The sequence below is a fragment of the Bubalus bubalis genome, chromosome 8 (genome assembly GCF_019923935.1).
Source record: "Bubalus bubalis isolate 160015118507 breed Murrah chromosome 8, NDDB_SH_1, whole genome shotgun sequence".
NCBI lineage: Eukaryota > Metazoa > Chordata > Mammalia > Artiodactyla > Bovidae > Bubalus > Bubalus bubalis.
In genome coordinates this window covers 30,874,988-30,901,681 of record NC_059164.1, presented here as the reverse complement: position 1 = coordinate 30,901,681, position 26,694 = coordinate 30,874,988, and the positions used below count along the sequence as shown (strand labels likewise).

At 44.5% G+C, this 26,694-nt stretch overlaps 2 pseudogenes; both read right to left on the bottom strand.

The window, feature by feature from the left end:
* Positions 1-474: 474 nt before the first annotated feature.
* LOC112586651 lies at positions 475-1,770 on the bottom strand (annotated as a pseudogene).
* Positions 1,771-2,142: 372 nt separating this feature from the next.
* Positions 2,143-3,190, bottom strand: LOC102416090 (annotated as a pseudogene).
* Positions 3,191-26,694: the final 23,504 nt, after the last annotated feature.

Below are 26,694 nucleotides of genomic sequence, written 5' to 3'. Positions count from 1 at the left end.
TGAGAGGTCAAGTGTTTATAGAGGCGAACAGTTTTCCTTTGACAAATGAACAACCTACTGATAATTATTATCTGTTCTTCAAAGTTAGCATCAGGACTTGTATGCAGTACATCTGGTTGTCTTAAAAAACCACTGCTTCACTTATTCACAATGATTTAATTAATCACATGTGATATATTTTTTAAATTCTTGAGTTCTATGTTTTTGTCTCCTAAATAAAGAGAAGTATTATTTGGAGTTGCTGTTTATATTCTGCATAAGTGCGGGGACATAGTATCAGTGCTTGCTGTGGTTTCTGCCACATGAAGACAATACCCATTATCACAATCGTGCAGCATTGTGGTCCCCGGTTGTTAGACGTTGTTTCAAATTGAATTATGCCTATCATGTGTCCAACAGAAGCTCGTTGATAGGTTTTCTGATTTTTATGTATCACTGTTCTGCAGCGTTGTCAGTTAGTTATGCATTTTATTTTTTTTCAGTGTCTATAATCAACTTTATTTTAATATAATCTAAACACGTATCATTTAGAAAATACCAAGAAAAATTTATGTACAAGAGTTGATGCTATCACATTTGGACAAAGCTGGCAAGTTCCTGCTACGAGCATATCCCAGGAGATACCACTGAAGAAACCTAATATATTGGAGTAGATGTTGTGGCATTTGGCCCACAGTTTAATAGCTCTCAGGGTTAACCTGAAGTTGTCAATGTTTGATACTAGATGTAAAACATCTCGTAAAACCATTTCATTGATTTGCAACAAAATCAAAACCCTGCAATTATTAAGACTTCTTATACATATCTAAATTTTTAAGCAGACTGTCATGTTTTAAGTCCAAGTTTCCTGGAATAGTCTGCAGTGCTAATCTTGCAAACAAAATATCAATCTCTATTCCATCAAACAGTTTGATAACTTGGTACAAATGCCTCTTCAACAGCTCTTAAATCTTTTACTTCTCCCTGTAATTTCAACTTATCATAGAATGAGGTGAAAAAGTCACTTCAATCAACATGTCTTGGTGCAACACACAATGCATCAATATTGGCAGTTTTTTGTATGTACACCTAATTCTGTAAGATCCAGAGGTAAACATTTTCCCATCAGCATGTTCAATTAGAGATTGTGGAAGATTATTGCTTTCACTGATTTCTCGTATCCAGTCTTTTACCAGGTTAATTTTCCCAAAATTAAAATCCTGCACTGAAGTTCCTCTTTCTCTTCAAAAATCCCAAAGGGCTTCAGAGTCTCCACTAGTTTCTGTGTAAGTAGGCAGTTAGTCTCCTTGGGGGCTGCTAAGCAGAAGGGAGAAGCAATGCCATAGTGCTTCTGTGGCGGGTGTGTTTGCTGTGATCCCTGCTTTGTAACTGGAAACAGCTTTGTCTCAGCGCCCGCACTGCCCAGTCATACTCCACCCCGCTTGCCTGCAACGGCAGCCAGGCATACTCTGGGCAGGATCCACTGATATGGGAAGGAGGGACCTTGGCTGCCTCAGCCCTGGTTCAACCTCACTCCTGATCTGGCCTGGAGTATTTTATTTTAAAATAAAAGTTTTAAGTTTAAAATTGTCTAGTTGCCTTTTTACTAGAGGCACTATAATGTATCATTCAATCTGGAACACTTAAAAAATTATATATAACTCACATATACATAAAATATGGACATCTTAAGTGCATAAGTTGTGAATATTTACATATGGATGGGTACATCTAAGTAACTGACACCCAAATGATGGTAAGCTCACCTAATTACCCTGAGACAAGAGGCATAATCAGGACTGATTGCTTCCCTGTGAATAGATTCTTTGGGGCAAGAATATTGTCAGTGATACATTGTATCATGTCAGGAAACACATTTCTGCTTGTACCATGCCTGGTGATGATGATAAGGTTGAATATCTGGTTAAGGTGTCCATGACCAAATTTCAACTATTGCCTATAAGATCCATTTTGTCCAATGTAGAGATTTACTTGAGGCATTTTCAAGCAAATTAATTCCATTCAGTGACTTAGTATTTTTTAAATATCCCCATTTCCTTTATCCTCTGCTCCCTTAGCGCTGGGCATCTTTGGAGAGACAGTCACTTCTGCTTCTGTTTCCCATCAGTTCACAGGCTTTCTTTTTCGTGCAACCTTGTAAGCAGGCTGTGCACCCTGGAAGCAGGAAGCATGGAGAGAGTGGAGCGGCCCAGAGTTCAGCTGTCTAAAGTCACCGTGGAGTTGATTGTAGTCACTTCTCTATCATTAATTATAATCATAGCTGTACCCTTTTACTGGTATTATGATCTCACTGCAGGCTTTTTGTTAATACTTTATTCCCGTGTACACACTCAGGGCACAGCATATTGTCCTCCAGGTGTAGGGGTGGAAAGTCACCAGACGGTATCAGGAAGAATGCAGACACCCTCCTTCGTTTTCCAGGCACCCAGGCCTGCCCAGCATGAAACTGTAAACGAACCCAGCCTTCTGTGTTAGCTGGGAGACTTCTCCCGTGGACCACGCACCATTGGACCTCACAAGTCTCTTGTGATCGTACTGACTCTGTCTTCACAGCCCTGGCTGTCATTCTGCTCCAGGCGGCAAACACAGCTTCTGAGTTGGGGTCAGAAGTTGATACAACTGCCTCAGGAGGCGGAGGAGCTCTCTCAAGGGCAGGTGGCCCCCATGCAGGAGGAGCAGCCCCTTCAGAAGACGTTCTCTCAACAGAGCATTCCAGTGGTAGTTCCCCCTTTTCTATCTTTATCCTTTTCGATAGTGACAGGATCCTGGCCTCCTGTGCTGTGGCAGGAATGTTTTTTTTTGATGAGGGTAAGCATATTCACAGAGTTGTTTATATCCTTCTAGTTTCGGGCCTTTGGTGCTCAGTTTTAACTGCTGGCACCAAGCACGAATGACATCCCTATGGACCAGGTTGACTGGCGGCGGGACAGCAGGTAGAGGGGGGATGGGGATCCGCGTCGGTGTCTTCGGAGGTTTCACACTGTCACACATTGTGACATGTCTCCTGGACTGCAAGCTGTGCTATTTTTTGTATCTCTTTTTCTTTTGGTCCCCTGTGCTGAATTTTTTGCTATCTCTGCTTCACCAGAAGTTCCCTGTCCCTTTTCAGCTTCTACTGATGTAAGTCTGCAGCTCATAGGTTCTTCAGATTTCTCTGTGGAGTTGTTCTCCTTGTTTCTGCTCTCCATGCTCAGAAATGTCAAGGTTGATAAAATGAAGACTCTCCTTATTTCTGAGTTATGCATTTTAAAGGAAGATCTCACTTTTAAGTATGTAGTCCTGTGTTGGTGTGTGTTTCCTTTTTGTTGTATTTACTGAAATCTGTGCTGCCTTCTGCCAGGCTTTCATGCATCCTCATGCTTCCATTTTCTTTTTCATCTACAAAGAGCTTATAATAGAGACAAAGCAGACTATTTTGAGGTAGAATAAAAGGACAAGAATCTAGTGACTTTTTTTCACCATTTGGAAAAATTTTAATGTAATAAGTTTCTCAAAAACTTCCTACCTATATCATCCTTAAAAGTGAAAATTACTTTTCACAGGTGAATAATTTTCTTTTCTATTTTTTAAAATAATATTGTGTTAGTTTCTGATATATAGTAAAGTGTGATGGTTTCATAAGAGTTTCATCCCTTCCTTCCTTTCTTTCTTTTTGGAATGAAATCAAATACTTTTATATATGTTTTAAAATGCATAATTCACTGTTCTTTTTTTATTGTGCTTTTTAATTTAAATTTTTTAATTTTTATTTTGCCTTCCTTCCTTTCTTATTTTTTTTCATTATGACTGTCACAGGAGTAGAGGGTGCCCATCCATGATTTAAAGCCACCACACTACATTAAATGAAGGACCTATGAATTTCCTTTCCTGTCTCTCTGGGCATTTCTTGTATTTTCTACAAAATATATTCAAATATCCAAATAATTATCCTTTTTCTTCCTTGTTTTCATTTTCTGTTTTGTAATCTAATTTTAAAATGTATCTGACATCTGGGGGAAAATAATGTGCTTAGTGTTTTATCTTGGTATTTGTAGTATCTTAATATATCCATATATTAATAAATGTTAATATTTGTACTGAGAAAATTTTTATAACAAGAATTGCTGTGACATAACTAGCAGATTACTATATAATAATCCCTGGAAAATATCTTTGGAACACCTAGTAGATTGTTAATGGAATATTATTAATTATTATCCAGTGATTTATCCCACAATGGAAGTACTCAGATTTAAGCTGCAAGCTCAATGATACCATTTAAGTAGAGTGACAAATATAAGTTGATACAAAGTCACATAAGTTATAAGATGGAGAGTAAATTTAGCAGGAATCTAATATCAAAGAGCTTACAATTTTTTTAACGTTCTCACCAGTCATTGTTATCTGTTAACTTCGTTTGGAAAAACAAGTACAATAAAGCACAATAAAAATAATATGACATTAAAGCAACAGGGTCCTTCAGTGATAAATGTCATCATGTTTAAGCTGAAGCAGAACAACATGGAACAGGTCTGGTAGAATAAGGCCCAGGTTGGACCCCAGCTTCAGGGCAAACCATTCTGAACATCTCCTGGCTTCCTAGGAGGGCCTTGATTTTTTATGGCCAGGGTGCTTGAGGGGACCTTGCTGCACAATCGACAAAGCTCACCCAAATCATTCACGTGCCTTCCCAGGCCCTTAGGGTGGGTGACGGCTACAGCGTGGGTGCAGAGGAGAGGCAGGAGACAGAGGTGGAGGGGACAGTGTGACTTCCCCTTGACCCGACTTTCACCAAAGGTTGGAACTTTCCTAGGCAACGTGCTGATGGATACAGATTCCCTACTCTGGGAATCTCAGGGCTGAGAGAGGGCACAGGAGGAAGCTCCTTGACTGACACCTGAACGAGGAGACCAAGTGCGGAGGGGTCAGTGATATAATCAGAGGGAAATATGTTCAGAAGGTTTTTCTCAGAAATTATATGAGGTTCTGGCAATGAGCCCAATGTCGTTGGAAACATGGAAAAAATCAAAAGAACAGGAATGTTCCTGAAAATGCCTTCTATTTTTCTTTTCTTGAGCAGAGAAAATCTTCAGTCTACCAGTTTTTCTGATTTCGCAGCATCCAGTTCACCACATGGTGATGCTCAGGCTCCAGCTTCCTAAAGGCTGTGACAGGGCACAAGCAGTAACGCAGTTCAGGGGCTGCAAGACCCTTCCTCTCCTCCCCACCTGCCTTCAGGGGAGATTCGTCCTTGCATGCAGTCTTTAATCCTTTGCCTTGACCATCACGGGACTTCCTAATATTCTGTTCATAGATAATAACAAGAGCACAGGTGGCTCAATGATAAAGAATCCACCTGCCAATGCAGGATACACAGGAGACACAGCTTCCATCCCCAGGGCAGGGCATGGGAACCCACTCCAGTCTTCTTGCCTGGAAAATTCCATGGATAGAGGAGCCTGGTAGGCTGAGCCCATGGGGTTGCAAAGAGTCGGACACAACTGAGCACGCGCACACACACATGCATGCACACACACACACACACACACACACACACGCACATGGGCTTTCCTACTAAATTTGATTGAATTTGATTGAGGATGCCTACCTGGAGTCCTAAAATAAATGAATTAAAGCATATATTTCATTGCTGTGACCAAAAAACTCAGTCAGTCTCCCCCATTTGTTGCCTGCAGCCCTCTGTGTAAGAGAAGAGGAAAAGGAAGGGGATGAAATCAGAAATACATTCATGTATCCACATGTCTGCTCATCTCCCACTGACCATAACTTAATCAGATGACCCCGATCTAACTGCAAGGGAGATCTAACTGGAACACATAGAAGAGAAAATAATAGGAGCACCATTTATACAAAATTATGTGTTAGGCAGGATATAAATAATTTCTAAGGTTTATCAATTCTAAGTAAAACACTTCTGTATACATCTCTGCTAGGCCAAGCCCATGGTCAGTTGACAACCCTCCTCTGACTCCAAAAATCCCCAGTTCGTTCAGAAGCTGTTGGTATATAGCTGGTGTTCACTCTCTGCTTATCTGCATGAGGGCATCCCTCTAACCTGTGCACTAGAACTTTGTTTTGCAGTGGCTGCTGGTGCTCAGAAGCCTCAGGAGGCCTGAAACAGAGTGTGCAGCCCAGCAAACCTGGCCTTCTTGGGTTCACAGACTTCTCAGCAGCCTTCATGTTGTCAACGCAATGTAAGAGCATTTTGAAATTGCTGTGTCTCCAGGTCCCCAGGAACTAGTGGATTAAAAATCAAAACTGATGATCAGACATACCCAGGAGCATGGCAAATGTAGGAGAGCACATGGGAAACCTGGAACCATCATATGTTCCTGGTGGGAATGTGACCTCCTAGAACCATCAGGAAACCAGTCTGGCAGTGCTCAAAATGTACCAGACGTTTACCATTTCCCCCAGCAACTCTCCTCCTCAGGTACTTACCAAAGAGAAATAATGTTCACACAGATGTGCACAATGGTTCTCATAGCAGCTTTATTCACAAAACCCCCAAGCTGGGAACAACCCAAATGTCCACCAAGTGGTGAACGGATAAACGAATGATATGTTCAATCCCATGAACCACTGCCAGCAATAAAAAGGAGCAAGGTATGAAGACACACAACAATATTGAATTTCAAAGACTGTAATTGAAGAAAGTCAGAAGCCTGATTTCATTTATATGACCTTCTGGAAAAGGGAAGACTAGTAACAGAAAGCAGCTGAGGGCTTGATTTCCCTGGTGGTCCAGCAGTTAAGAACCTGCCTGCTAAAGCAGGGGACACGGGTTCGATCCCTGATCTGGGAAGACTCCACATGCCGCGGAGCAACTAAATCTGAGTGCCGCAACTACTGGGCCTGCGGGCTGCGACTGCCAAAGCCCCCATGCTTAGAGCCTGTGCTCTGAACAAGGAAACCCACCGCAGTGAAAAGCCCTGTTGCGCCAGGAGAAAGTGGTACCTGCTCTCCGCAACAAGAAAAAGCCCTGGCGCTGCAAGCAAGACCCAGCGCAACTAAAACTAAAATTAATTAATTTCTTAAAAAGCAAGCAAGCAACTGAGGATTGCTTGGTCAGGGAAAAGATGAAGAGCAATGGGGGACAAGGGAAATTGTAGGATGTTGGAACTATTCTATATCCTGATTGTGATGGTGGTTAAGTGACTCTATACAATTACCAAAAGTTATCAAACTCTACACTTAAAATTGGAGAAGGCAATGGCACCCCACTCCTGTACTCTTGCCTGGAGGATCCCATGGACAGAGGAGCCTGGTGGGCTACAGTCCATGGGGTCGCGAAGAGTCGGACACGACTAAGAGACTTCACTTTCACTTTTCACTTTCATGCATTGGAGAAGGAAATGGCAACCCACTCCAGTGTTCTTGCCTGGAGAATCCCAGGGACGGGGAGCTTGGTGGGCTGCCATCTATGGGGTCGCACAGAGTTGGACACGACTGAAGCGACTTAGCAGCAGCAGCAGCAGTACACTTAAAATTGGTGAATTTTACTCTCCGTAAGTAACACCACTGTTGTTCGGTCACTCAGTCGTGTCCAACTCTTTGTGACTCCATGGACTGCAGCACGCCAGGCTTTCCTGTCCATCACCAGTTCCCGGAACTTGCTTAAACTCATGTCCATTGAGTGGATGATGCCATCCAACCATCTCATCCTCTGTCACCCCCTTCTTCTCCTGCCCTGAATCTTTCCTAGCATCAGGGTCTTTTGAAGGGTGGAGGATAAGGGGCAACTGGCAAAAATGCTGACCAATAAAACTAACAAATGTCGACTCCACCCAAGCCCAGGGCATGAATTCCTACCAACCAAGCGGCTGGAGCTTAGCCTCCTCCAGCCACTCCACGCCGAGTCCCACAAAACCGTCCAAGCAGCTGCTCCCCCAAACTGTTACTCCATTCGAGGCAAAGTGCGGTGCTACTTGGCTGCCCGCTGCTCTGACCCTAGCTGCCTAGCTGTCACTGCCATTTCCCAGGAGCCACAGCACGGAGTGCACCTACTCGGAAATAGGTGTGCACGTGAGGCCAGGGCAGGGACCCATTTCTTCAAATCCACTTTGGATTTGCACTGTGACCGTGGTGTTTTGTGGGATGGAGGTCTCCCTCCTCCTGCCTGCCACTTGAGTGCCTCGCTGGGTGCTGCACCTCCGCTCCGGGCCCCCGCACCACGGCCTATAGTGCAGGCACCCTCGGGTGCACTCCCTCCTCGTCCTCGCAGGAAGGTCAGGACCTGAAAGTAAAATGGGGGGTAACCAGAGCTTTTGCTCGGGCTTTGCCACCCCCATCATTTCCTCCCTCCCTGCACTGGCCACCCTCCAGGCCTCCGCCCCGCAGCCTGCTACGTTCCCCATGTCCTCTCTGTCGCAGCGGCATCGCCCTTACCTTCCTCCTCCCGGAGACCGGGGAAGGTTTCTTTTCCGTTCCTGCCTGGGGAACCTGTGGCCACTATTCTGTCCCCTCTCCTGAGCAGGCTTGCCCCACAGAACTAGGCAAGTCAGCATCATTGCCTGCTGCCCCTTTGGCTAGTTTCTGCCCGCCTCCCACGGCTCTCCAGGATGAGAAATGGGAAGACTCCAGGTAATGCTGCAGCCGTGTAGAGTTACCTGTAGGTTCATCCCCACGTCGCGTCGAGGCACCAGTTGACCATCTAGAGGAGAGCCTGGGATGCCCTGCTTGGGGGCCAGTTTCCACAAGGGGGTGCAATGCGTTCGATAGATTCAGCCAGTGCCAGACTCAACTATCTTTTTTATTAATTTTTTTTAAATTTTATTGTATTTTTAAACTTTACAATATTGTCTTGGTTTTGCCAAATATCGAAATGAATCCACCACAGGTATACATGTGTTCCCCATCCTGAACCCTCCTCCCTCCTCCCTCCCCATACCATCCCTCTGGGTCGTCCCAGTGCACCAGCCCCAAGCATCCAGTATCGTGCATCGAACCTGGACTGGCGACTCGTTTCATACATGATATTATACATGTTTCAATGCCATTCTCCCAAATCTTCCCACCCTCTCCCTCTCCCACAGAGTCCATAAGACTGTTCTATACATCAGTGTCTCTTTTGCTGTCTCTTACACAGGGTTATTGTTACCATCTTTCTAAATTCCATATATATGCGTTAGTATACTGTATTGGTGTTTTTCTTTCTGGCTTACTTCACTCTGTATAATAGGCTCCAGTTTCATCTACCTCATTAGAACTGATTCAAATGTATTCTTTTTAATGGCTGAGTAATACTCCATTGTGTATATGTACCACTGCTTTCTTATCCATTCATCTGCTGATGGACATCTAGGTTGCTTCCATGTCCTGGCTATTATAAACAGTGCTGCGATGAACATTGAGGTACACGTGTCTCTTTCCCTTCTGGTTTCCTCAGTGTGTATGCCCAGCAGTGGGATTGCTGGATCATAAGGCAGTTCTATTTCCAGTTTTTTAAGGAATCTCCACACTGTTCTCCATAGTGGCTGTACTAGTTTGCATTCCCCCCAACAGTGTAAGAGGGTTCCCTTTTCTCCACATCCTCTCCAGCATTTATTGCTTGTAGACTTTTGGATCACAGCCATTCTGACTGGTGTGAAATGGTACCTCATAGTGGTTTTGATTTGCATTTCTCTGATAATGAGTGATGTTGAGCATCTTTTCATGTGTTTGTTAGCCATCTGTATGTCTTCTTTGGAGAAATGTCTATTTAGTTCTTTGCCCATTTTTTGATTGGGTCATTTATTTTTCTGGAATTGAGCTGTAGGAGTTGCTTGTATATTTCTGAGATTAGTTGTTTGTCAGTTGCTTCATTTGCTATTATTTTCTCCCATTCTGAAGGCTGCCTTTTCACCTTGCTAATAGTTTCCTTTGATGTGCAGAAGCTTTTAAGTTTAATTAGGTCCCATTTGTTTATTTTTGCTTTTATTTCCAATATTCTGGGAGGTGGGTCATAGAGGATCCTGCTGTGATGTATGTCGGAGAGTGTTTTGCCTATAAAACACTGGTGAAAGAAATCAAAGAGGACAGTAATAGATGGAGAAATATACCATGTTCATGGATTGGAAGAATCAATATAGTGAAAATGAGTATACTACCCAAAGCAATTTATAGATTCAATGCAATCCCTATCAAGCTACCAACGGTATTCTTCACAGAGCTAGAACAAGTAATTTCACAATTTGTATGGAAATACAAAAAACCTCAGACAGCCAAAGCTATCTTGAGAAAGAAGAATGGAACTGGAGGAATCACCCTACCTGACTTCAGGCTCTACTACAAAGCCACAGTTATCAAGACAGTATCGTACTGGCACAAAGACAGAAATATAGATCAATGGAACAAAACAGAAAGCCCAGAGATAAATCCACGCACATATGGACACCTTATTTTTGACAAAGGAGGCAAGAATATACAATGGATTAAAGACAATCTGTTTAACAAGTGGTGCTGGAAAAACTGGTCAACCACTTGTAAAAGAATGAAACTAGAATACTTTCTAACACCATACACAAAAATAAACTCAAAATGGATTAAAGATCTAAATGTAAGACCAGAAACTAATTTTGGTTTTAAAAATTATTAATTTAATGTTTTAATCCGCCATATGCACGTGGTAAACCGAAGCAGTATAAAGATACACAATATAGGTGAGTCTCTCGCCCACTCATGCTCACTGTCCCCCAAGAAAGGGTCCCCAAAGTCATATCTCCTTCCAGCCATTTCCCAAGCCAGCCATTTCCCAAGGATGGTGGTGGTGGTGGTTTAGAAGCTTAAGTCTTGTCCGACTCTTTGCGACTCTATGAACTGTAGCCTGCCAAGCTACTTTGTCCATGGGATTTCCCAGGATAGAATACTGAAGTGGGTTGCCATTTCCTTCTCCTTCCCAGGCATAGACAAGTCCATTTGTCCACATAAGCAAATAAGACATCTCAATCAGTCTTTTGTTGTTCTTTTAATCTACTGTGTCTTGGAGACTCTTTCTACACAAGTGTATAGAGAGCTACTTCATGACTTTGAAGCAGTGGTTCTCTGAGTGTGGTTCCCAGCCAACTATACCAGCATCATTAGGGAACTTTAGGCCTCATTCCACACCAAGTAAATCAGAAACTCCATCTGGGCCTTCATGGTTAGTGTTTATCAAACCCTCTACACTCAGATTTGAGAACCACTACAGTTTTGCTCCACTCCTTGGTTCATTGCTTTGGTATCCCATAATTATTTATTTAACTAATTTTAAAAGATAACCTGTTTTGAATTGTGTTTTAAATAACGAATCTGATACTGCTGCTGCTGCTGCTAAGTCGCTCCAGTTGTGTCCGACTCTGTGCGACCCCATAGACGGAAGCCCACCAGGCTCCCCCATCCCTGGGATTCTCCAGGCAAGAACACTGGAATGGGTTGCCATTTCCTTCTCCAATGCGTGAAAGTGAAAAGTGAAAGGGAAGTCTTTCAGTCGGGTCCGACTCTCAGCGACCTCATGGACTGCAGCCTACCAGGCTCTCCTGTCCATGGGATTTTCCAGGCAAGAGTACTGGAGTGGGGTGCCATTGCCTTCTCCCATTCAAACTTTGCTTTACTTTCATAAACCAACAAAAGGACAAAGCCCAAATGAAGCTACATTCTTAACACCAAGAGAAACTTCCCAGTTTTCACATGGGTGTGTTTATTATTCTAAGACCCATGAGGTCATATTCAGTGGTTAAGGGTCTGGTTGATAAGCAGTCAAATCTGTTATGCAAACTTAACAATAATCCTCTAAACACAATCCTCTGAAATAAGCATTTATGTGCAGTTTCCAATCACAAATGTGTGGTTTTCAGATTACAGGTCAACGGTCTTGTTAAATAATTATGAAAACAAGCCTCTAAATATTTGGAAAGCTTTTTGCTCTTTTTAGTAAACTGGCTTGGACAGAAACTCAGCTTCATCTGTACAGGACTTATTTTAATGCTACAGTAATTAGTTGGAAGATATTCTCTAACTTTTGTCTCTTTTAGCAAAAGATCACAGCTAACCGGGTGTTTCACTTATCAAAAACATATTAACATCTTCCCTGGTACTGATGAGCCTATGTGCAGGGCAGCAACGGACATGCGCACACAGAGAACAGACTCGTGGACATGGGGGCGGGGGGCGGGGGGAGGGAGAGAGCAACACAGAAATGGACACGCTGCCATATGTAAAATCAATAGCTAGTAGGACTTTGCTGTATGACTCAGGGAGCTCAAACCAGGGCTCTGTGACAACCTAGAGGGGTGGGATGGGGTGGGGGATAGGATGGAGGTTCAAGAGGAAGGGAACATATGTACTTATGGCTGATTCATGTTGATATATGGCAGAAGCCAACACAATATTATAATCCAATTATCTTTCAATTAAAAATAAAATTAAAAAATATATTAACACTGTCATTCAAAGTTTTCATAATATCATGGAAATTTGTGGTTCACAGTTTCAAACTACATTTTTTCCCCCAAACCACACAGTATTCAGGCTTTCTTTCTTTATTTTTAAAAAATAATTTTATTTATTTTCTTTTTGGCTACGCTGGTCTGCATTGCTGCTCAGGCTTTTTCTCTAGTTGTAGCAAAGAGGGGTTAATCTCTAGCTGTGGTGTATGGGCTTCTCATTCTGGTGGCTTTTCTTGTTGCAGAGCATGGACTTTGGGGCTCAGTAGTTGCAGCTCCCAGGCTCTGGAGCACAGGTCAGTAGTTGTGGCCCATGGGTTTAGTTGCTCTGTGGCATGTGGGTTCTTCCCAGATTAGGGATTGAAGCCGTGTCTCCTGCATTGGCAGGCAGGTTATCCCACTGAGCCACTAGGGAAGCTCTCAGGGTTTCAGTTTTCTATTTTACTCAGCCCTCTAAATAATGGTCATTTAGACAGCTCCCAGCTTTGGTCCCAGAGAAGGCAATGGCACCCCACTCCAGTACTTTTGCCTAGAAAATCCCATGGACGGAGGAACCTGGTAGGCTGCAGTCCATGGGGTCGCTAAGAGTCAGACACAACTGAGCAACTTCACTTTCACTTTTCACTTTCATGCATTGGAGAAGGAAATGGCAACCCACTCCAGTGTTCTTGCCTGGAGAATCTCAGGGACGGGGAAGCCTGGTGGGCTGCCGTCTATGGGGTCTCACAGAGTCGGACATGACTGAAGCGACTTAGCAGCAGCAGCAGCAGCAGCTTTGGTCCAGCCAGTCATTGCTTCAGTGGCATCTTGCTACACATCCATAATTATTGTGAAGAATAGATTCTTTGAAGAAGATCTGTGGTGTCAAAGATGATGTGCATTTTACATTTAATGGAGTCTTGCCAAATTATCATTTTAAAAGGTTTTTGCAATTTACATAATATATCAAAATATTTATTTTCCATATCCTTGCTAACATTTTGTATTTTAATTTTTTTAATTTTAAAATACTTTGCTAATGCACAGGCAAAGAAGAGTGGTTTTTCACTGTTGTAATTCCATCTATTTAATTATGAGCCATTGGAATTTCTTTTCTTATTTGTGCTTCTTTCCCAATTTTCTACTGGATTACAGGTTTCCTTAGAAATCTGCAAGTGTTATTTATATGTTAAGTAAAGGAGTCTTTTGTTACCTGTGTGGCAAATACGTTTTTAAAGCTGTTTTATCTTTTCACCTAATTCTTTCATACAGAGAATTTTAACCTTTTTATTGAAATTGATCCACCTTTGTCATAATGGATTCTGGGTGGTAGATCTCCTTTGAAAAACTTTTCTTTTCCCCAAAGAAACAAAGAATTCATATTAAAAATCCAAAACTATCTAACTGGTGAAAACACAGTCACTCTCTGTGACTCATCGAGAATTTATACCAGCCAAGCAAGATGAGGGTGCAGTAGAAATCACCGCCTTTGTATCTTTAAGTCATTGATCTCAACACTGAACTTGACAATTCCCAGGGATTCCAGGAGACTATCCGGCCCTTCCAGCCATAATGGCCTCTACTCCCTAGGCCAGGGAGCCAGTGTGAGTGTTCAGCCAGTTGCCAGGCTTATATTTTTCCTTTTATATATCCTAGGATTGAAGAAATAACCACAGTGAGTGTCCATGTTGGACCTACTGTGAGAGGGACTTCAGCCAGGACACACAGTCTGTCCTCTGATCTCCATGAGCTCCCATTCTGAGTGGTGGGTGGTCCATGATGATAGTTCAGGTCTCTGGGGATTCATGTCAGTCAGATGCAATATCTAATAACTCCTGAGAAGTTTGTGTATTTCCCTTTCTCCTTTCCCAGATAAGGCTAAATGGCCACAGTTTGTTCTGGGAAAGCTTTGGAAGAAATTCTTAGTGTACTCTATGGCAGAATTATACTCAATGCTTGAACATTGGTCCAAGGGCTCCAGGTCTAGAAATAGGAAAGAGGTCATACATTTTCCTGGGATAATTTGAGGTAGGTTGGTGCCGCCACATTTTTTTTACTTCCTGTGTATCTTAAGAAGCATCTTAGTAGACTACCTACTGATTTCATTTCTAACGGTGCCAAAATCAATTAGCCATAGCCACAAATGCCTGTGGCAGCATTCTGCTCTTGTGGCTGGTTTATTGTGGTAATTCTGCCCACCTTGTCTGCTGGACTGGTGGTGCTGATAGCATTATTCTCCTTGAGCTCAGCCCTCAGGTCATCCCCTGCCTGCAGAGGACAGCCACACGGACCTTGTCCAAGAGCTCTGTGCTTGCCCCTCCCCACACACTCTGGAGTGTTTCTGTGTGTGGAGATTGCTCCAAGATCTACCAGTGGGGTATGATTGTGTGCCTGTGTGTGTGGTTGAAGTAGGGGTGGAGGATCTGAGCAGGTCACGCATACATAGTCCAGGTAGACCTTGGAGCTACTGCGGGATCAGTTCACTGCCACAAAGTGAGTCACGTGGGTCTTTGGGTTTCCCAGAGCATATAAAGGTCACCTTTATACTACGCATTCATGTGCGTGTGTGCTAAGCTGCTTCAATCCTGTCCGACTCTTTGTGACCTATGAACTTGTAGCCCACCAAGCAACTCTGTCTATAGGATTCTCCAGGCAAGAACACTGGAGTGGGTTGCCATGCCCTCTTCCAGGGGATCTTCCCAACCTAGGGGCTGAACTCCTGTCTCTTATGCCTCCTGCACTTGCAGGTTCTTTACCCCAGTGCCACCTGAGAAGCCCACCTTTATGCTATGTGTCTATTAAGTGTGTAATAAAGTGAAGTCACCCAGTCGTGTCCGACTCTTTGCGACACCATGGACGATAGCCTACCGGGCTCCGAGATCCATGGGATTTTCCAGGCAAGAGTACTGGAGTGGGCTGCCATTTCCTTCTCCAGGAGTGTGTAATAGCATATGACTAAAATGTAATAAATGTACCTTAATTTAAAAATGCTTTATTGCTAAAAAAAAATCTGAACTTTAGCAAGTCATAATCTTTCTGTGATAGTAATATCAAAGGTCACTAACCACAGATCACCATAGCAAGTACAATAATAATGAAAACATTGTGAAATAGTGGAAAAGTTACCAAAACGTGACACAGAGAGACAAAGTGAGCAAATGCTGTTGGAGAAATGATGCTGATAGACTTGCTTGATTCAGAGTTGCCACAAACCTTCAATTTGTTTAAAAAAAAAAATAGCCCTGTATTTGAAGTGCAATAAAATGAGGTCTGCCAGTGAATTCCTGATGTTCCCATCTCCCTAAGGCTTTGCAGGAAGGTTCTGATGATTCACTCTGACTGCAGGCTACTATGGAAAGAAGCAGAGTAGCAGATGGGATTAAGGGACTTGAGGGGCCTGGGTCATGACGGTAGTCCCAGTGCAATCACGTGCCTGCGTACGTGCGTGTGTGTGCTCGGCTGCTTCTGTCATATCCGACTCTTTGTGACCCCATGGACTGTAGTCCACCAGGCTCTTCTGTCTGTGGGATTCTCCAGGCAAGAGGGCTGAAGTGGGTTGCCATGCCCTTCTCCAGGGGATCTTCCTGACCCAGGGATCAAGACCTGAGTCTTTTGCATTGCAGGCAGATTCTTTACCATCTGAGCCACTGGGGATTATATGGGTCATTAAATGGAGAAGAGAAAGCAGGAAAGTCAGTATGTGAAAGATAGCATTGCAACGAGGATTCGATCTGCCGATGCTGGCTTGGAAGATGGAGAAGGGAACTGAGGCCAAGAAATGCATCTCCCTAGAGCTTCCTGAGAGAAACACAGTCCTGCCAACACCTTGATTTAGCCTAGGGAGACCCATTTTGAGCTTTTGACCTTCCAAGCTTAATGAGTTCCAGATAATACTTTGTATTGTTGATATTAAACCACTAAGTGTGTGGCAATTTGCCACAGCAGTGAAAGCAAATGAGTACAGCTACTGCTGAATCCAAGTTTCAACTTAATGTCACTCCCAAGTTCCAGAGCAAACATATTACATCCTGAACCTCAGACCAGTACACCCACAAAAATAAATTTAGTCTTATCAAGTGAGGGGTATGCTGGTAACTGATTAAGAAGCAGCAATCTGGCGAGAAATATCCTGACTTACAGCATTTGCCACTTTCAGGTTGTAAATATTCTCACCACTGCTCACTTCAGGTTGTAAATGTCTTGTTACTGAACACAGATTTGGGAAGAGATGCAGAGCAAGCAGCTCACCATTACGTAGTGTCTCCGTTAAAGTGTGAGTCTCCCAGTCGTATCTGACTCTTTGTGACCCCATGGTCTGTAGTCTGCCAGGCTCCTCTCTCTATGGAATTCTCTAGGCAAGAATACTGGAGAGGGTTGCCATTCCCTTCTCCAGGGGATCTTCCCAACCCAGGAATTGAACCCAGGTCTCTGGCATTGCAGGTGGATTCTTTACCACCTGAACCACCAGAGAAACCCCATTATAGAGTTGTGGTGGAGGCAAATAACCTTAAAAATATAGATAATAGTTGGGCTTTATGTTAGAGACTTTTAAGATGGAATCTTTTAGCAAGTTTAAAGTATTTAATACAGTACCGTGAACCACAGTCACCATGCTCTATATTAGAACTTATTTTATAACTGAAAGTGTGTACTTTTTGACCCCCTTCACTCAATTTCCCCTCTGCTAACCACAAATCTGATCTCTGTTTCTATGAATTTGGTTTTTTAACATTCCACCTATAAATGATATCATCAGACCACCTCACTTGCCTCCTGAGAAATCTGTATGCAAGTCAAGAAGCAACAGTTAGAACTGGACATGGAACAACAGACTGGTTCCAAATTGGGAAGGAGTATGTCAAGGCTGTATATTGTCACCCTGCTAATTTAACCTATATGCAGAGTACATCATGTGAAATGCCAGGCTGGATGAAGCACAAGCTGGAATCAAGATTGCTGAGAGAAATATCAATAATCTCAGATATGCAGATGACACTACCCTTATGGAAGAAAATGAAGAAGAACTAAAGAGCCTCTTATGAAGTGAAAGAGGAGAGTGAGAAAGTTGGCTTAAAACTCAACATTCAGAAAATTAAGATCATGGCATCCGGTCCTATCACTTCATGGCAAATAGATGGGGACAGGGGAACAATAGAAACAGTGAGAGACTTCAGTTTTTTGGGCTCCAGAATCACTGCAGATGGTGATTGCAGCCATGAAATTAAAAGACACTTGCTCCTTGGTAGAAAAGCTATGTCCAAGCTAGACAGCATATTAAAAAGCACAGACATTACTTTGCCAACAAAGGTCCATCTAGTCAAAGCTATGGTTTTTCCAGTAGTCATGTATGGAAGTGAGAGTTGGCCTATAAAGAAAGCTGAGTGCTGAAGAATTGATGCTTTTGAACTGTGGTGTTGGAGAAGACTCTTGAGAGTCCCTTGGACTGCAAGGAGATCCAACCAGTCCATCCTAAAGGAAATCAGTCCTAGGTATTCATTGGAAGGACTGATGCTGAAGCTGAAACTCCAATCCTTTGGCCACCTCATGTGAAGAGTTGACTCATTGGAAAAGACCCTGATGCTGGGAAAGATTGAAGGCGGGAGGAGAAGGGGATGACAGAGGATGAGATGGTTGGATGGCATCACCAACTCGATGGACATGAGTTTGAGCAAGCTCTGGAAGTTGGTGATGGACAGGGAAGCCTGGCGTGCTGCAGTCCATGGGGTAGCAAAGAGTCAGACACAACTGAGCAACTAAACTGAACTGATAAGTGATAACGTATGTAACCAAAAAGCACCTAGTGTATAGCACATGGAACTCTGCTCAGTGTTATGTGGCAGCCTTGATGGGAGGGGAGTGTCAGGGAGAATGGACACATGTATACGAATGGCTCAGTTCCTCAGATGTTCACCTGAAACTATTGGCTATACCCCGATACAAAATACAACATAAAAAAAGACATCATGTAGTATTTGTCTTCAACTTACTTTGCTTAGTATAATACCCTCCAAGTCCATCCATGTTGTTGTGGAAGGATTTCCTTCTTTTTTAAAAAAAAGTCTGAATGGTATTTCTGTGCCTTTTTGTTTTTTTTTCTTAGCACAATCACTATTCTCAGTACAGCAAAGATGGACTTCCCCATGTCTCACACTCCACCTGTACTTGATCCTGTGCAACCACTGGCAGGTAGTGGGGTGATCATGACGCTGCTGCACATCATGAATTACTTGTGTTCCGTTTCCCCTAACAAAGGAGTTTATCCAGGAGTCCTCAAACACATGAGCAAAACATTCTCAGAATTGCATTTTGAGGCTTTCTCAACTAATTCCTGAATCAGTTAAGAGTCTTGGCAGATCAAAGCTAGCACACTCAAACTGGATACTTTGAGGAGCTTTGACCAAAAAGATTATTGACCAAGCTGTATAGGTGGAATACAGAGAAATGGGTCATGTTTAGCACGGTGTCCTGGAGTTAACCCTTGCAGGGATCTGTTGCCTCCTAAGTGTGAAGGGACTAGGGGAGGCCAGAATTTCTGAGAGGAGCCCTGAGAGGACAGCTGTATAAACAGTTGCCGGACAGTCACTGACGCTTCCCACAGATGACGCAGGCAGCTCCCGATGACCCAGGGGGAGGGCGCCAGGGGGCTAAAAGCCTCAGCATCTCTGTTCTCTCACCACCTGATCATCTGCTGGTGCCTTCTTTTGTGCAATCCCAACTAACAGCAATCAGGAAGGGGACATTAATGTGTTCCTTACAGGTCAACCTCCAAAGCTACAGGACAGGGTAGTTGTGGGGACACATAAGTGGCCTTATCCTGAGCAGAGCTGGACAGGATTAGATGAAGGAAAAGTGACGCTTCTTGTGATAACCGTGTATGACTGTCATCCTTTCCAATTAATAGGCCATGGTTATGTGCAAGAGTGCATCAAGGATTGCATGTCAACTCCAAGGAGGTGACTGGTGGTCCCCTTTTCTAGACAAGGCAACTGGGTAAGTAAGCTGCTTGGCATTTTTGAGCATTAAAGCCACACAACTGGTAAAGTGGGATTAGGACCCGCTTGAGTTTTTTGGTGTTCTCACAAATGCTTCCAGTCAGCTGAGGCTACAGTGTAAGCAGACTCTTCAAATTATAATGATTGCTTATATCAGTTTTGCTGGAGAAGGCAATGGCACCCCACTCCAGTACTCTTGCCTGAAAAATCCCATGGATGGAGGAGCCTAGAAGGCTGCAGCCCACGGGGTCGCTGAGGGTCGGACACGACTGTTCAACTTCACTTTCACTTTTCACTTTCATGCATTGGAGAAGGAAATGGCAACCCACTCCAGTGTTCTTGCCTGGAGAATCCCAGGGACGGGGGAGCCTGGTAGGCTGCCGGCTATGGGGTCGCACAGAGTCGGACACGACTGAAGTGACTTAGCATATCAGTTTTGCAAGGCTGCCTTCACAAGGTCCCACAGACTGGATGGTTTAGAACAACAAAAATTTGTCTCAAGGCTCTGGAGGAGAGAAGTTGGAGACTGAGTTGGTGGCAAGGTTGGTCTCGAAAGAATCTGTTTCATGCCTCCCTCTGAGCTTCTAGTGGTTTGTTGGCAATCTCTGGCATGTCTTGGCTTGTAGATGCATCACCCTGATCTTGACCTTCATCTTCAAGTGGGATCATTCCTATGTGCATGGCTCTCTTTGTCCAAATTTCCCATTCTTACAAGGACACCAGCCCTTTTGGATTAGGGCCAGTCCTAATGACCTTTTTAACATGATTATCTGCAAAGACCCTATTTTTCATTTAAGGTCAGGTTCACAGCTACTGGGGTTAGGACTTACACATGAATTTGGAAGACATAATTCAAATCATAACAGTTCCCTTTTATCATCCCTGTCCAAAGTATTTATTGACCGTCCTGCACCTTCATAGTGCTGCTGCTGCTGCTGCTAAGTCGCTTCAGTCGTGTCCAACTCTGTGTGACCCCATAGACAGTAGCCCACCAGGCTCCCCCGTCCCTGGGATTCTCCAGGCAAGAACACTGGAATGCGGTGCCATTTCCTTCTCCAATGCATGAAAGTGAGAAGTGAAAGTGAAGTCGCTCATAGTGCTAGGAAGAGTCAATTTATAGTGCAAGTTCAACTACTACCTATGACCTCATTAACTTCTTTACGGTGGGGTCCTGACAGTAACCCCTCACAGAGCTAAAGGAGGGAGGTTTGAATGGCATGATGCATGTTAAATGTTAAGCAATGAGTCTGGCAGAGTAAACACCTAATAACTAGTAATGTCAAGGTACAGCTGGCAATTCAGGTTATCACTGTTTCCTGACATAAACCCAGGAGTGGGATAGCTGGCCCACGCATAGCTATCCTTCTGGCCTTAAGGATCCTCCATGATCTCCTCCACAGTGGCTGCTTCCAGCTGCCATCACAGATGTGGGCTGGGAGAGTTCCCCTTGCCCCGTGATCTCCCCAGCGTGTATTCCTGCAGACTGGTTGATGATGCCTGCCCTCACTAGTTGCAAGTCATTCCTCCTTGTTGCACTGATTTGCATCTCTCAGGGAAGGAGAGGCAGTCATGGAAGGAAGTCATGGAAGGAAGTCAATATCCTTCCATGTGATATTTCTTTTTTCTTTTAAAAAGAATGTGAGAAAACTTCACATGATGAAATTGGATTAGTAAAACCTGGCACCATCTGAAGTCTTTATTCAGTTACCTACCTAGGTCACTGCTTGAGGACAAATGACATTACAATGCTTAGTCCTTGTGATTATTGTACCTAAATTCCCGTCAGACCAAGTTTGAAAGATGTTATTAGAGGAATGGCCACAAGGCGGCAGCACTTCTTCATTCCTGCTATCCTTAATGTGGATGGAACAGAGGCTTGGTCAAAGTCCTGTTTCTGGAATGTAAATCAGAATAGAAAGACCAAAAGAAACTCCCAAGGGGTTGTGTCTCATCCCTTCTTATCCAGTACCATTCGGCACCACCAAGCAACCCCCATGCCTAGACCAATGCACACCCCCTCTTTTGAGTTCTGATGAAAATGCTGTCTTCAAGAGTTAAGGAGACTCTTAAGGCCGGAGGCCGGAGGTGGAAACACCATCAATGGCAGACGTGCTACTGCATGACTTTTGGAAGCTCTTCCAGCCCAAAAGGTCCCCCATCCTCTGGGTGCACTAGGGTTGTTTTAGTTGTAGAGAGTGAAACTGGGCCTGGAGATTGTGCTTTTCTCCCGAAGGGTGTACAGGACAGGTCTACCGTGAGGAGGATCATGGGTGCACATGGTCCTCAGCTCCCTCAGCCCAGGGAGCATCCAGCCAAGGGAGGCGAGCTTGCTCAGGCTCCAACGATGTGACCCAAGTCTGATTCCCGGGGCCTGAGGGGACTACAGTAGTTATTTTTTTTCAGTGGTTAAATTAACGTCTGTTTCACATTGGAGTAGTTGATGGACAATGTTGTGTTTGTTGCAGTTGTTGATTCAGGGATAGGTGGAGGTCTAGCCAGTCTTTTTAGATCCTTGCACAAATAGGGTATGACATGATTTTGTGGACCACAGTTCACGCATACAGTTCATGCACAGCATGCATACAGTGGGGAGAGTGCTGCATCAAATGCTGCCTCGGGGCATGTGGGTGTTAGGCCCCGCACGCTGTTCCCACTGTGGCTGATGTCGGTTGTGCACCCAAGAGCGTGCAGGACCGTTCCCTCTGCTCTATTCCATCAACCTCAGCATGAAATGTGTGCAGTGTTTGAATATGGTCTTGGCAGCAGGTGATGCCGCCTTGGAGCACTCATTTGCATTCATAAGGGAAATATGTGCTGCACTCTCTCCGTTTTTTCTTGTGGTTTTACATTTTTCCTTATACTGAGAGTGAGCAAAATTTGCCGGCTGAAAGCGCTTCCTGAAAGCCTGTCCTCTTTCAGGTTTATGTTCGGTATCCAGCTCAAGTCCCATGCTTGACAACAGGTATTGTTTAGAACCTCTTAAGGCTTCTGAGATGGGGAAACAGTGGAAACAGTGTCAGACTTTATTTTTTGGGCTCCAAAATCACTGCAGATGGTGACTGCAGCCATGACATTAAAAGACGCTTACTCCTTGGAAGAAAAGTTATGACCAACCTAGATAGCATATTCAAAAGCAGAGACATTACTTTGCCAACAAAGGTCCATCTAGTCAAGGCTATGGTTTTTCCAGTGGTCATCTATGGATGTGAGAGTTGGACTGTGAAGAAAGATGAGCACTGAAGAATTGATGCTTTTGAACTGTGGTGTTGGAGAAGACTTCAGAGTCCCTTGGACTGCAAGGAGATCCAACCAGTCCATTCTAAAGGAGATCAGTCCTGGGTGTTCTTTGGAAGGAATGATGCTAAAGCTGAAACTCCAGTACTTTGGCCACCTCATGCGAAGAGTTGACTCATTGGAAAAGACTCTGATGCTGGGAGGGATTGGGGGCAGGAGGAGAAGGGGACGACAGAGGATGAGATGGCTGGTTGGCATCTCTGACTCGATGGACATGAGTCTGAGTGAATTCTGGGAGTTGGTGATAGACAGGGAGGCCTGGCGTGCTGCAGTTCATGGGGTCGCATAGAGTCGGACACGACTGAGTGACTGAACTGAATTGAACTGAAGGCTTCCGAGTATTCCGTTCCCAGAAACCCAAGGTTGAGAGGGGTTGTTGCGAGAAACGGCCACAAGGCGGCAGCACTTCCCGATTTTTCAACGCTGCTGTTGGAGAAGGAGAACCTTCCTGAAAGTTGGTTTGCTGGGTTGTAAATGTGAGCAGAAAGTGCCAGAACACATGGCCAAGGGGGTGTGCCTTATCCTTAGTATCCTCATTGCCATTCAGCCCCACCAAGTCATCCCCACCCCGAGACCAATCCCACCCTTCTCTTCTGCTCCTCTCTAGGTGCTACCATCCAAAGATAAGAGACTCTTAAGTACCGAGTCTGGAGGTGGGAACTCCACCCCCCAACCCCCACCTCCAAAAGGAGATGCGCAGACCAGGTAACTTTTCAAACATCTTCCATTCCAATATGTCCTCCATTCTCTGGGTGCACTGGGGTTATGTGAATCCTGCAGGGACGAACTGGGTCTGGAGATTGTGCTTTGCTCCGGAAGCGGGTACGGGACAGGTCTACTGTGAGGCGGGTCACGGGTGCACATCGTCCTCAGCTCCCCCAGCAGTGTCCAGCCCAGGAGGCAAGGCTGCCCAGACTCCCATGATGTGACCCAAGTCTGATTCCTGGGGCCTGAGGGGACTATAGTAGGCATCTTTTTTCCAGCGATTAAATTAATGTCTGTTCACGTTGGAGTCTAGCTGATGGACAATGTTGTGTTTGTTGCATTTGTACAACACCTTGATTCAGGTGTTCAGTTCAGTTCAGTTCAGTCGCTCAGACTCTTTGCGATCCCATGAACTACAGCATGCCAGGCCTCCCTGTCTATCACCAACTCCCAGAATTCACTCAGACTCACGTCCATCGAGTCAGTGATGCCATCCAGCCATCTCATCGTCTGTCGTCCCCTTCTCCTCCTGCCCCCAATCCCTCCCAGCATCAGAGTCTTTTCCAATGAGTCAACTCTTCGCATGAGGTGGCCAAAGTACTGGAGTTTCAGCTTTAGCATCATTCCTTCCAAAGAACACCCAGGACTGATCTCCTTTAGAATGGACTGGTTGGATCTCCTTGCAGTCCAAGGGACTCTCAAGAGTCTTCTCCAACACCACAGTTCAAAAGCATCAATTCTTCGGTGCTCATCTTTCTTCACAGTCCAACTCTCACATCCATACATGACCACTGGAAAAACCATAGCCTTGACTAGATGGACCTTTGTTGGCAAAGTAATGTCTCTGCTTTTGAATATGCTCTCTAGGTTGGTCATAACTTTTCTTCCAAGGAGTACGCGTCTTTTAATGTCATGGCTGCAGTCACCATCTGCAGTGATTTTGGAGCCCAAAAAATAAAGTCTGACACTATTTCCACTGTTTCCCCATCTATTTCCCATGAACTGATGGGACCAGATGCCATGATATTCATTTTCTGAATGTTGAGCTTTAAGCCAACTTTTTCACTCTCCTCTTTCACTTTCATCAAGAGGCTTTTGAGTTCCTCTTCACTTTCTGCCATAAGGGTGGTATCATCTGCATATCTGAGGTTATTGATATTTCTCCCAGCAATCTTGATTCCAGCTTGTGCTTCATCCAGCCCAGCATTTCTCATGATGTACTCTGCATATAAGTTAAATAAGCAGGGTGACAGTATACAGCCTTGATGTACTCCTTTTCCTATTTGGAACCAGTCTGTTTTTCCATGTCCAGTTCTAACTGTTGCTTCCTGACCTGCATACAGGTTTCTCAAGAGGCCAGTCAGGTGGTCTAGTATTCCCATCTCTTTCAGAATTTTCCACAGTTTATTGTGATCCACACAGTCAAAGGCTTTGGCATACTCAATAAAAGCAGAAATAGATGTTTAGGTGACGGTATATCTAGTCTTTTCTAGATGCCTTGCATGGATAGGGTATTACACACTGTCGAGTACCACGGTTCCTTGTGCTATACCGTAGGTTTTCTTGGTGATCTAGTTTACATATGTGAGTTTGTGTGCGGTAAGTGCGTCTGCCTGTTTTGTCCCTCCTCTTTTGTCCCCTCCATAACACTAAGTCTGTTTGCTAACTCTGTTCCTCCTTTTTAAATGAATCCTTCTGTTGCAGGTGGTCACTTTCGCCTATGAATTATACCGTGCGGTCTTTGTCTTGCACTGTCTGATTTCCTTCACTTAGTAGGACCCATCCCCGTAGCTGCAGATGGTATTATTTCATTCTGACCTGTTGCTGAGCGACACCTGCTTGTAACTGGGCATTGAATCTCCTGGATGCAATCGTCTGTCAGAGACATTATGGTTGACTCACAGCTTGCCTCTTCTAAATAGAGCGTCAGGGATGGTTGGGGTGCACATGCCTTTTGCACCACAGGTGTCTCGGAGCACACATTCAATGGGGAGAGTGCGGCGTCAAATGCTGCCTCGGGTTATCTGGGTTTTGTTCCCCCACTACTCCGCACTGTGGCTGATTCCAGTTACCCACCCAGGAGCGTGCAGGACCATTTCCTCTGCTCTACTCCCCCAACCCCAGCATGAAATGCATGCTGAGTGTGCGATGATGGCCGTCTTGGCTGGCAGTAGGTGATTTCACCTTGGAACATTCATTTATATTTATGGGGAAACAAGTGCTAGATTTCTTCCACCATGATTCCCAGTGATTTTACATTTTTCCTTTTATACTGAGAACAAAATTTCCCAGCTGAAAAGAACTTCCTGAAAGCCCTCCCTCCTGGAGGTTGTGTTCGGTATCAGCTCAAGGCCCATGCTTGGGGACAGGTGTCATTTACAACCCCTTAAGCCTTGTGAGTGTTCATGTTCAGTTCCCACAAGTCCCAGGTTGAAGGGGGTTGTTGCAAGAAGCGGCCACAAGGCGGCAGCACTTCCCGATTGTCAACCCTCTATTTGGGAAAGGAGAACCTTCCTGAAAGTTGGTTTGCTGGGTTGTAAATGTGAGCGAAGAGTGCCAGAACACACTGCCAGTGGGTTGTGTCTTATTTGTAGTATCCTCATTACCGTTCAGCCCCTCCAATTCATCCCCACTCCGAGAGCAATCGCCACCCCCTCTATTCTGCTCCTCTGAAGATGCTGCCTTCCAGAGGTAAGGCGACACTAATGTCCGAGGCCAGAGGTGGGAACACCCTCAACGGGAGATGTGCAGACCAGGCAGCTTTTCAAAGCTCTTCCATCCCAGTATGTCCTCCATTCTCTGGGTTCCCTAGGGCTGTTTGAATGGTGAAGGGACAAACTGGGTCTGGAGATTGTGCTTTGCTCCGGAAGGGGATATAGACAGGTCTACGGTGAGAGGATCACGGGTGGCACAGCCTCCTCGGCTCCCTCATCCCTAGGAGCATCCAGCTGAGGGAGGCGAGGCTGCTCAGGCTCCAGCGATGTGACCCAAGTCCGATTCCCGAGGCCTGAGGGGACTGGTCATTTTTTTTTTTTTTTTTTTTACAGCGGTTAAATAATGTCTGTTCACGTTGGGGTATAGTTGATGGACAGTGTTGTGTTTGTTGCATTTGTACAACACCTTGATTCAGGTATACGTGGAGGTATATCCGGTCTTCTCCAGATCCTTGCACGGATAGGGTATACACAGTGTCGTGGACCACAGTTCTCTGTGCTATGCGGTAGGTTATCTTTGGCGACCCAGTTTACATATGTGAGTGCGTGTAGGGTAAGGGCATCTGCCTGTTTTATCCTTCCTCTTTTGTCCCCTCGGTAACACTAGGT